Source organism: Giraffa tippelskirchi, chromosome 9 (assembly GCF_054371585.1).
Source record: "Giraffa tippelskirchi isolate mGirTip1 chromosome 9, T2T-mGirTip1v1.2.pri, whole genome shotgun sequence".
NCBI lineage: Eukaryota > Metazoa > Chordata > Mammalia > Artiodactyla > Giraffidae > Giraffa > Giraffa tippelskirchi.
Window position 1 is genome coordinate 6,984,847 of NC_137283.1, and position 11,719 is coordinate 6,996,565.

The following is an 11,719-nucleotide window of genomic DNA, read 5'->3' on the forward strand; positions in this document are numbered from 1 at the left end:
GATGAGATGGCTGGATGGCATCACCGACTCAATGGACATGAGTTTGGGTAAACTCTGGGTGTCGGTGATGGACAGGGAAGCCTGGCATGCTGCGATTCATGGGGTTGCAAAGAGTCAGACACAACTGAGCGACTGAACTGAACTGAAACAAGCAAGGGTGGTAGAAAGGAAAATTAGCTTTATTTTGGATGCAGGCAACCTGGAGAGGAGGGCGGACTCCTGTCCGAAAGCCAACTCCCCCCCCCAAGCCCACACAATCCTTGGATAAAAGCTTTCATAGGCTCCTTGCAGAAACAGCACGGTCAGCTCTAACAGTCATCTTGAAATTGGTCACCGGTGGTCTGACCAGCGTCATCTTGATTGTCATAAGGACAGTCAGTCTTCAATCCCAGGGTCGGTTTGTCCCCGTTTCTTTGAGTCCAGTTCTCAGAATTGTGGCACCTTATGTTGTGGCCACAGTCTGGTTCTCATGAAGTTAACTGCTTCCGCCTGGTGGGGGTTTCAGCCTCTTACCACACAGTTCACAGGTACCGTTCAGAATATTATCTATCGCCCTTGAGGAGAAACTGAAGGTCCTTGACTTTGCTTAATGACTAACCTATTATTAGTCTTTAAGTTAAAGTTCAACACCATTCAGAAAATAAGATCATGGCATCCGGTCCCATCGCTTCATGGCAAATTATTTAGTCTTGTTGGACTGTTTTCATTTCTGCATTCTCTCACTTGTCTGATTAAACTTATTCTTTGGCTAAAGTTTTTCCGCAGACCAAAGGCAGGAGGAGGACATGGCCCGGCAAGGACCACACAGTTCTGCTCCACTTCAAATCCTTCCTTTGGGGGAAAAGCCCTCCCCCTGGCCTCCCTCTGCCTGGAGTCTGAGTTTTCCAGGCCTCCTCTCTTGGAAAAGGAAATAGGTATTTTCTTCCTTTCTGTCCTTCACTAAGAACAGTGTGAAAATCCATGAAAAACCCAACAGTGGCTGGGAATTCCCTGGCAGTCCAGTGGTTAGGACTCGTGGCTTTCGCTGCTGTGGCCTGAGTGGGATCCCTGGTCGGTAAAAGATCCTGCAAGCTGTGTGGCATGACAAAAAAAGAAAGAAGAACGAAGAGTGGCTTTGTGGTCAGGAATCCGAGGTCACTAGCAGCCCCTCATTTGGCCTCTGTCAGTCCCTCAGCGGAGAAGGCAATGGCACCCCACTCCAGTACTCTTGCCTGGGAAACCCCATGGACGGAGGAGCCTGGTAGGCTGCAGCCCATGGGGTCTCGAAGAGTCGGACACGACTGAGTGACTTCACCTTCACTTTTCACTTTCATGCACTGGAGGAGGAAATGGCAACCCACTCCAGTATTCTTGCCTGGAGAATCCCAGGGATGGAGGATCCTGGTGGGCTGCCGTCTATGGGGTCTCACAGAGTCGAACACGACTGATGCAACTTAGCAGCAGCAGCAGCAGTCCCTCAGACACCATAGAAGCGGAGTGGCTGTTGTCTAGCTTGATATTTCTTTTGTGATAATTGTTCTGTCCACTTGAAGTCAGAACGTTTTCTAGAACTCTGAGTATGGGTTGTCTTTATTTATCATCTATCTATCTATCTATCTATCTGTAACTCTAGTCCAGGCCAGGCTGATCAGGAAAATAGTGGGCAGGATTCTAGGAGGAAATAACAAGCTTTGGTTCATGGATTCATTCAGTAAAATTCATACGAGTAATGGGTTCAAGTCCTCTGGGCCAGAAACAACTATGAACAGTGGGATTGAGGCCAGAATTCGGGAGAGAAAGTCTACTTTCCTTTTATATTTTGGGGAATTTCGACAATGTTTCAGTTCAGTTCAGCTGCTCAGTGGTGTCCGACTCTTTGCGACCCCATGGACTGCAGCACGACAGGCCTCCCTGTCCATCGCCAACTGCCGGAGTTTACTCAAACTCACGTCCATTGAGTTGGTGATGCCATCCAGCCATTTTATCCTCTGTCGTCCCCTTCTCCTCCTGCCCCCAATCCTTCCCAGCATCAGGGTCTTTTCAAATGAGTCAGTTCTTTGCATCAAGCGGCCAAAGTATTGGAGTTTCAGCTTCAGTATCAGTCCTTCCAATGAACACTCAGGACTGGTTTCCTTTAGGATGGACTGGTTGGATCTCCTTGTCATCCAAGGGACTCTCAAGAGTCTTCTCCAACACCACAGTTCAAAAGTCAACTATGTTTAGCTGTTCAAAAAAAATTTGTAAAGGAAGAACAGGGAGACTAATATGAGGAGCCACCAGGAGAATGGTCTCAGTACCCCCACCCATCAAAGCCAGGAGCCTTAAATATGACAGGTGAGTATTTGGAGCCCAGGAAGCCCTGGTGGCTGGCTTCCCTTCATAGGCCATCCAGAATTCCCTTTGCTGGGAAGGGAAAGGACATTTTGGGACTTCCCTGCTGGTCCAGTAGCTAAGACTCCATGCTCCTAATGCAGGGGCCTGGGTTCCATCCCTGGTCAGGGAACTAAATCCCCCATGCTGCAACTAATCAGCCAAATACATAAATTATTAAATATTTTTTAAAAAGAAAGAAAAGAGGGATTTTTTTCTTTTCTTTCCTTTTTTTTTTTTGCCACACCATGCAGTATGCAAGATCTTAGTTCCCCAACCAGGGACTGAACCCATGCCCCCTGCAAGAGAAGATCTAAGTCCTGAACACTGTACCACCAGGGAATTCTTAAGGGATTTCTTCATTATGATCCAAAATAGACATGAGTTTAGGGTGCTGCGTGGCTGGACTTTCTCACCTTCAGAATCCCACTCTGTTGGAGAAAGGCCTTAATTAGGTGGAGCGGCCCTGACCCGACCTGCAGAGGCAGTGTCTCTCTTTTTAGAGAGTGATCCTACTGAATTAAAATTCAATTAATCCGACTTTAAGGGCAAGAAAGACTCTTTGTGAAAAATCATTAAACAACACATAAAATCCTTTGAGGAAGGGGGAATACTAGAAGTACAGCCTGGCTTTTGTTAAGAGACTTTGGGCCCAATGAGTTAACTTTTTTGAGGAATTTTAACAAGATAGTGGTCAAAGTGGAATTTGTCCATGTCGTTTATTTAAGGTTTTACAAGGCCCTGCAAAGAGTCCTCCCTAGTCTGGACAAGAAGAGAGTTTAGTAACAACGTGGTGAGACCTACGAGGAAACCAAGCAACTGGCCTTGATGCTCCAAAAATGTCAGGTCTTGGGAATTCCCTGGCGGGTCAGTGGTTCGGACTCTGGGCTTCCACAGCAGGCGGCATGGGTTCCATGCCTGGTCAGGGAACTGTGATTCCCCCATGCCTCATGAGGCAGCCAAAAAAAAGAAAAGCCAAGTCCTAAAAGACACAGGAGCGCTGAGGGACTGCCCTGATTAAAGAGGACTCTCCTACTGTGTAGTACGGGAAACTCTGCTCAACGTTATGTGCCAGCCTGGATGGGAGGAGGGTTTGGAAGAGAATGGATTCATGTATATGTATGACTGAGTCTTTTGCTGTCCACCTGTAACGATCACAACGTTGTTAATCAGCTATTTTCCAATATAAAATAAAAAGTTAAAAAAATAAAAATATTTTAAAAGTGTGAATTTTACTGCTGAAAGAAATAGAGACACATATAAAAAAAATAAAAGAGGATTGGAGAGGCAGGACCTCGGACTGTGGCCTGTGGTCCTGGACTGGATCCTAGGAAGGCAAAAACAAACTCGCCCGGAAAGGACCTGATTGAGACAACTGGTGAAATGTGAATACAGTCTGTGGGTGAGATAGTAGTCTTGTAGCAATGTTAAACTTCCTGATTTAGACACTGTACTTTGGTTACATAAGATAATGTTTGTATTCTTAGGAAAGGCACAGGAAGTGATTAAGAACAGAGAAGGGCATCGTACTCCCTCCCAAATGGTTCACAAAAACAATTTTTAATCTATAGCTATAGGTATTTTATTTTACATCTGTGTTTTATACATAGCTACACATATAACATATACACATGTACAATACATATATATTACGTACTATATACATATATGTATATAATAATACACATGTATGGGGCTTCTCTGGTGGTCCAGGGGTTAGGACTCTATGCTTCCAATGCAGGGGCCTGGGGTTTGATCCCTGGTCAGGGAACTTGGATCCCTAGCCCAAAATCAATTAATTAACTAAAATAATTATAATACACATGTATATATGGAGAAGGAGAGAAGGTATGACCATTAATATGGGGAAAAGGTTAATCTTTAGGGATCCTGGGTGAAGGATAGATGGGAATTCTTTGTATTGTCATTGTAATTTTTCTCTACATTTAAAATGATTTTGAAATACAAAATTAGAAAAAATAAAAATCAGTAAAACTAGTAAATTAAGAACAGATAAAAGCTAGAAAAGGGGACTTCCCTGGTGGTCCAGTGGCTAAGACTCTGTGCTCCCATTGCAGGGGGCCCAGGTTCCATCCCTAGTCAGGGAACTAGACCTCATATGCCTCAACTAAGATTTTGCGTGCTCCTACTAAAAGATCCCACATGCTGCAATGAAGATCGAGGATCCTAAGTGTGACAACTAAGACTGGGCACAGGCAAAAAAAAAAGTTAAGAAAGACAGTAAGAGGTAGGAAGGAACAAAGGAACAAAGAAGAAAGAAAAGTTTATGGTACTAAAGAAAACAGACAAAGTGTCCATGTCCGATGACACATTTACTGGTTTCCTCCTGCCTTAAAACAGGTGCCAACAAACTGCACAAGAATTAGGAATCCCCCTAAGAGAGGTTTGTAAGCAGACTGAGAAGACCAAAGTCACCTGCTTGTAATCACTGAAAATACATGGTCAACCAAGAGTTCCTGAAGGCCACTGGAGCCCAGGCCCCAGCTGATGACTTAGCTCTACCTCCAAGGAGCTGGCAGTTGCATACAGGAGAGGGATGTGTAAAGTGACTGCAATGTGATTTGCCAGGAAACAGGACAGAAGCAGGAATGTGGAAGGAAACCTGCCAGAAATGTCTTACTCCCCAGGTGGAACACTTGAAGTAGGTTTTGAAGGCTAAGTAGGAGTTTTCCAGTAAAGGGACATTGTGAGCAATAGTAAAGGGGACAGTCTGCCAAGCACAGAGGTGGAAGACAGGATGCAATACTGACCAATTTGTCAGCAAGTGGTTTTTCATTGAGCCAAGGCCACAGGCTAGGGGCTGGACAGGTGAGTCATCAGTGACAGGCTTACAGGAGGTTACGGGTTCTGAGCCGGGGTTGGCAAGGGGGTTGCCTTGGATGCACAGAAATCACATTTTGCACACAGACAGAGGGAATGTCAGGTACAAAAGTGCAGAGGTCGGGAATGAGCAAATCCCAAGGTGAAGGTCTGGTAAACACCTTGGAGCCTGGGAGTCTGCCCCAGGTGGGGCTGGGCTGGCTTGCTGCTCCCCTGAGCCTGCACATGTACACTTGAATCTTCAACCTAGATTGCTATGGTCAGGGGCAAGGCAGCAAAACAAATGACTTTACATATTTATAACAGAGAGAACTGAATGGAGAGGTTTGGTTGGACAGGTGATAGAACCCAGAGGTCAGGCAGAGCCACGGCCTCCAACCTTTTTGGCACCAAGAACCGGTTTTATGGAAGATGATTGTTCCACACACCCGAACTGGCGGGCTGGTTTGAGGCTTATTCAAGAGCACTACATTCATTTTTCACTTAATTTCTAATCTAATGTCCCAACTAGTAGGACAGGAGGTACCGGTCTGCAGCCCTGAGCTAGAGCCTGGAAAATCTCATGGACAGAGGAGCCTGGTGGTCTGCAGTCCATGGGGTGGCAAAGATTTGGGCACGACTGAGCAACTAACACTTACTTACTTACTTACAAGATATTGAATATAATTCTCTGTACTATACAGTAGGACCTTGCTGTTTATCTGTTTTATTATTTTTATTTTTGGCCACGAGGCATGTGGGATCTTAGTTCCCCGACCAGGGACCGAACTCACACTTTTTCCATTGGAAGCATGGAGTCTTAACCGCTGGACTGCCAGGGAACTCTCCTTGTTTATTTATTTTATATAAAGTTGTACATATCTGTTAATACCAAATTCCCAATTGACTAGCATGCATTTTATCCCAATTTTATAGAAAAGGGAAACAAGGTGTGGAGAAAGATTTTTACATACAGTAAAAAATTCACAATCTCCAAAAGAATAAATTGACATGGTCCTAGCTTCTTCACTTTTTACTACTAAATTCAAGCACTGGTCTTTGGGTGTCTGACCTTGATGTTCTAGTTTATGCAATGTCTTCAGAGAATTCTATGCACTGTCCACTGTGATGGAACCGTTGGGCCAGAAGTCCTCTAGGTTTAGTAGTAGTGATTTTGCCAAAGTTGATGTTGTAACATGAATATGTACATGTCAAAAATTAGCAGAGGCCTTGGTCTATATATCAGCGGACAATTTTGTCGGTTTTGTCAGTATATTTTGCAGCCTTAAAGTCCTCAGTGACAAGTTTCGTCTGATGTGTTCTAATTCTAGGGTTTTAACCCTTTGTATCTTTAATGTTAAGACTTGTTTGCTCGAGGTCTTTATTCTTTAAAACTCCTTTTGAGGAACTTCCCTGATGGTCCAGTGGCTAAGACTTCATGCTCCCAAGGCAGGGGGCCTGGGTCCCATCACTGGTCGGGGAACTAGATTCCATAAGCTGCAACTAAGACCCAGCACAGCCAAATAAAATACATATATATTTTAAAGTGATTAAAATGGTAAATTAGGGGAAAAAACTCCTTTTGTTTTCTGCAATGCTATCTGTGGTTAACAAAAAGATTCTTCCTCTGCTTCAGTATTTGACAGTTGACATCTAAAGGGGATTCTCTGTATATAAAGCCCATACTCTGTGAAGATTATGGAAAATGGCATTTCAGATTTCTAGAAGCTTAAGTGTCATGCAACAAAGCAGGAACCTCTGTTTCTCTTATGGACCTCATTTCGACATACCATTTACAGTTTGACAGAATGTATAATGTAAGATTTCTCTTGTTCTGTAGTTTATATTTATTTACAGATTTTTTTTTTTGAATTGATTGATTTAAAAATTTTCTTCCTTGCTATGATTCACACTTATGTAGGAGAGCACTTATGATCGAATTAAACTTTTGGTTTGATTGTATTTGCACTACATTAAATTTTTTAATGCAGTTCTGATTTTTTAAAAAAAATATATTTATTTATTTATTTGGCTGCATTGGGTCTTGCTTGCAGCACTTGGGATCTTTGATCTTCATTGCAGCGTGTGGGATCTTTAGTCGTGGCATGTGAACTAGTACCTGCAGCATGTGGGATCCAGTTCCTGACCAGGGATTGAACCTGAGCTCCCTGCATTGAGAGTACAGACTGTTAGCCATTGGACCACCAGGGAAGTCCTGATTTTGCACTGGACTGAAATAATCCACGTCTTAATGTATATGATAAACATTTAAAACTTTAATCCATGAGATTGTCTTTTTTGGCTCTGCATATCAAATGCGCTAGTTCTTTGGCGCGTGTGTAAGATTTAATAGTTCCATTGTGTGACTTGACAATGACAATTTGGGAAACATTCCCAGCTGTAATGTTGTCTACAGTAGCTCTCATCAGATGCTAGACTTTTCAAAACCACTCTTCTAATAAATTTTGTTGTGAAAACTTAAAAAATATTGATAAATTAAGCTTCATTAAAATGTAAAATTCATTCAAAAGAGAAGGAAAATGCAGACTGGGAGAAAAATCTTAGCAAAACATATATCTGATCAAGGATTCACAGCCAAAATGCATAAAGAACCCTCAATTAATAAGGAAGCAAACAACCCCATTTTTAAAAAGCAAAAGCTATAAACAGACACTACACCAAAGAAGATCTATGATTTTTAAATAGACACATGAAAAAAGGCTCAATATCATTAGGCATCAGGGAAACGCAAATTAGAACCACAGTGAGCTACCACTATTCACCTCTAAGAATGGCTAAAATGAAATAAAACACATAACTGACTGTACAAAGTTTGGTGAGGATGTGGACAAGACTGAACTCACATACTGTGGGCAGAAATGTAAAATGGTACAAGCACTATTTAAAACCACTTTGTGGTTCCTTGAAAAATTAATATACACCTGCCATGTGATCCAGCCATTCCACACATACGTATTTTTCCAAGAGAAAATATATACTAGTCCAAAGAAAGATTCGTGCATATTTATAGGAATATTATTGTAATAGCCAAAGCTTGAAAACAAATCCAAATGACCCATAAACCAAAATGATCAAGCAAATTGGTAAGTCAGCAAATTGCAGAGCATCCATACTATGGAATACTACTCAGCAAAAGTATTACTGAGAAGAAAGGGAGTACTTATCCATACATCATTAGGAATGAATCACAAAGTAATTAATTACAAAGTAATTATGCTGATAATTGGGAAGATTGGGAATGACATATACACACTACTATATATATAACAGATAAGGACCTACTGTATGGCACAGAGTATTGAGTAGGGAACTCTACTCAATACTCTGTGATGACCTATATGGGAAAAGAATCTTACAAAGAGTGGATATATGTACATGTATAGTGAAATCACTTTTCTGTACACCTGAAACTAACACAATATTGTAAATCAACTATACTCCAATAAAAATTAGAAACAAATAACAAAGTAATTATACTGCGTTAAAGAAGCCAGAGCTCCATACCCCCAAGAAAAGTACAAATTGTACAAAAGGAATATGTATTATACGGTTCCATGTACATAAAACTCTAGAAAATGCAAACTGATCTATAGCTATAGAAAGCAACGGGAGGTAGCTGGGGAAAGGTTACATGGAGGGTTTATCAAGGGGTCCAAGAAAGCTTTGGGGGAGCGAGGTATTATTTGTTCTCTTGGTGTGGTGATATCCATATATCCAAACTTACTGACCTGTGCACTTTTAAAAGTGTGTAGTTAATTTATTGTATGTCAATTATACCTTAACTAAACTGTTTTATTTATTTATTTAGTTTTTGGTCATACAGCTTGTGGGATCTCAGTTCCCTGACCAGGAGAGAGGCTGGGCCCTCAGCAGTGCAAGGGTGCTAACCACTGGAGTTCCCGGTGGGGACGGCAGGGAGGCTGGGCTCAAATGGCCCCCACTCTCTGTCCATGTTGGTTCAGGGACTCTCCATGTGGTCTCTTCCCCCTTGACTTCCTGTACCCTGAGCCCCTCTGGAGACCAAGGTGGAAGCTGTCAGTTCTTTTAGAGACCCGGCCAGGAACAGGCACAGCATCACTTCTGTCGTATTGTGGATTGGCTGAAGCCAGGCGCCAGACCAGACTCTAGGGGCGGGGCAACAGACCCCACCTCTCAGGGAAAGCCCTGGGTTGGACCACTCAGGCCAGGCTGAAGACATTCTGGGTCCTCAGCAGCTGAGCTGGGTATCTATGGGTAGTGGGAAGCGCTTGTGTGGAAGACTTACAGAAAGGGAGATGTGGGACAGGGCAGAGAAGTCCTTAGGCTTCCCTGGTGGCTCAGTGGCAAAGAATGTGCCTGTCAACAGAGGAGACTCGGATTGGATCCCTGCGTCGGGAAGATCCCCTGGACAAGGAAATGGAAACCCACTCCAGTATCCTTGCCTGGGAAATCCCATGGACAGAGGAGCCTGGCCGGCTTACAGTCCATGGGGTTGTAAAAGAGTGGGACGTGACTTAGTATCTAAACAACAACAGAGAGGTCCTTGGCCATCAGGTTGAGCAGCCTGACTTCTTTAGGTAAAAGGGAGCCCTTTCAGCTACAAAACTGGAGACTCCGGAATAAGAGGCCGGTCAGGCTTCACAGTATGTATTGATTTATGCATCTTTTGATTTTCTGCTATATTTATTTAAAAGACAGCTTTTATAGTTTTTGCCCCCCGACTATGAAAGACACACATTTCATTTCATAAAACATAAGGTGAGAGCTTAGCTTAAACCTGGTGAGCCATATGCAGCCACTGTGGGGTCTTGAGCTGCGAGTGACAGGAGGCAAGACCACATCTCTCTATCATGGAGGGGAAGAAGGACACGAATGGTGATCGGAAATGCTGAGATCCAGGGGAGGGTAGTGATTCAGTTCAGTTCAGTCGCTCAGTCGTGTCCGACTCTTTGCAACACCATGAGCTGCAGCACGCCAGGCTTCCCTGTCCAACACCAACTCCCGGAGCCCACCCAAACTCATGTCCACTGAGTCGGTGATGCCATCCAACCATCCCATCCTCTGTCATCCCCTTCTCCTCCTGCCCTCAATCTTACCCAGCATCAGGGTCTTTTCAAATGAGTCAGCTCTTCGCATGAGGTGGCCAAAGTATTGGAGTTTCAGCTTCAACATCAGACCTTCCAATGAACACCCAGGACTGATCTCCTTTAGGATGGAGTGGTTGGATCTTCCTTGCAGTCCAAGGGACTCTCATAGTGATAAGGCAATGACAAATTTAAGGGGTAGGCAGGCAGTTTGTAAACCACTCTACTGAATAAACATAATGAAAACAAAAGGTAATATTTAACTGTGTGCTTGAGCACTTACATATATTATAGCAAGCCCTGTACATTTAGCAACTCATTTAACCCTGATGGGCTAAGTACTTGGCCCAGTTCTGCTATAAGCATGAGTAATCAGAGGCACAGAGAGGTTAAGTAACTTGCCCAAGATCACACAGAGTGTTGAGCTGGGAGATAAGCCTGATTGAGCTCTGGAGTACCTTTAACCATTCAAGCTGGATATTGACTTTTCAAGGTCCTTTACTGTAGTCTATAAAGGTCTAGGTGACTAGAGTTTATATATTCTCTGACTTGTTGCTATTCTGGACTCTGGGCTGTTAAAAGCAGCTGATGCATGCTAAGTCACTTCAGTCATGTCTGACTCTTTGTGACCCTATGGACTCATAGCCCACCAGGCTCCTCAGTCCGTGGGGATTCTCCAGGCAAGTATACTGGAGTGAGTTGCCATGCCCTCCTCATTATAATGACTCCAAGGCCAGAGTCAGGGCAGAGTTAAAAGTTGGCCAGGTGTGTTGAACTCCATTCTCCTTCAACTGGCAGGATGCAGACAAGGATTCAAGGGTAGTCTCTTTGGCTGGTAACACTTCCCCCTGCCCCCAATGTTTTAAAAGTTATTATGATATAAAGCTTTTTTTTTAATATTCAAAAAGAATATTCTAGTGATTTATGTATTTTGAAATTATGTGAATGTACCCTGAGGATGATGGTGAAAGATGCAATTTTACATCAAAACAAGCTGGTACATCAAATATTTAATGAAAAGATCAGATGCAAAAAACAGATGCAGTTGCTCTGATGGATGGAAATGTGGTGGAGCCCCAACCCCAGGCCTGAGAGAGCTGCAGGGGCCAGTGTCCTCTTCGAAAAGAAAATATGGTTACAGATGAATTCGAGAAAGAATGCAAATTTACTGCCTGCATAATTTTAGGGCTTTTTTTTTTTAAAGAAGTAGTTCCTTATTAAAATACAAATGATTGATTTTCAGGTTTCAGAAAGATGTTTACGTATTCCCTTTCTAATTTAGGCAAAACTGGTCGGCTGCTTGTTCTTCTCTTGCCAAGAAAGGGTGTTTATTAGCTAGGATGGCAATGAAAAATTTAATACTAGTTTATAGCAGGGGACTGTCTTTGACTTTTCATCTGGATATACAGCTCCCGTTCCTCTCATGGATAAGCGACAGCCTTATTAAAATCTCTTCCTAATTTGGT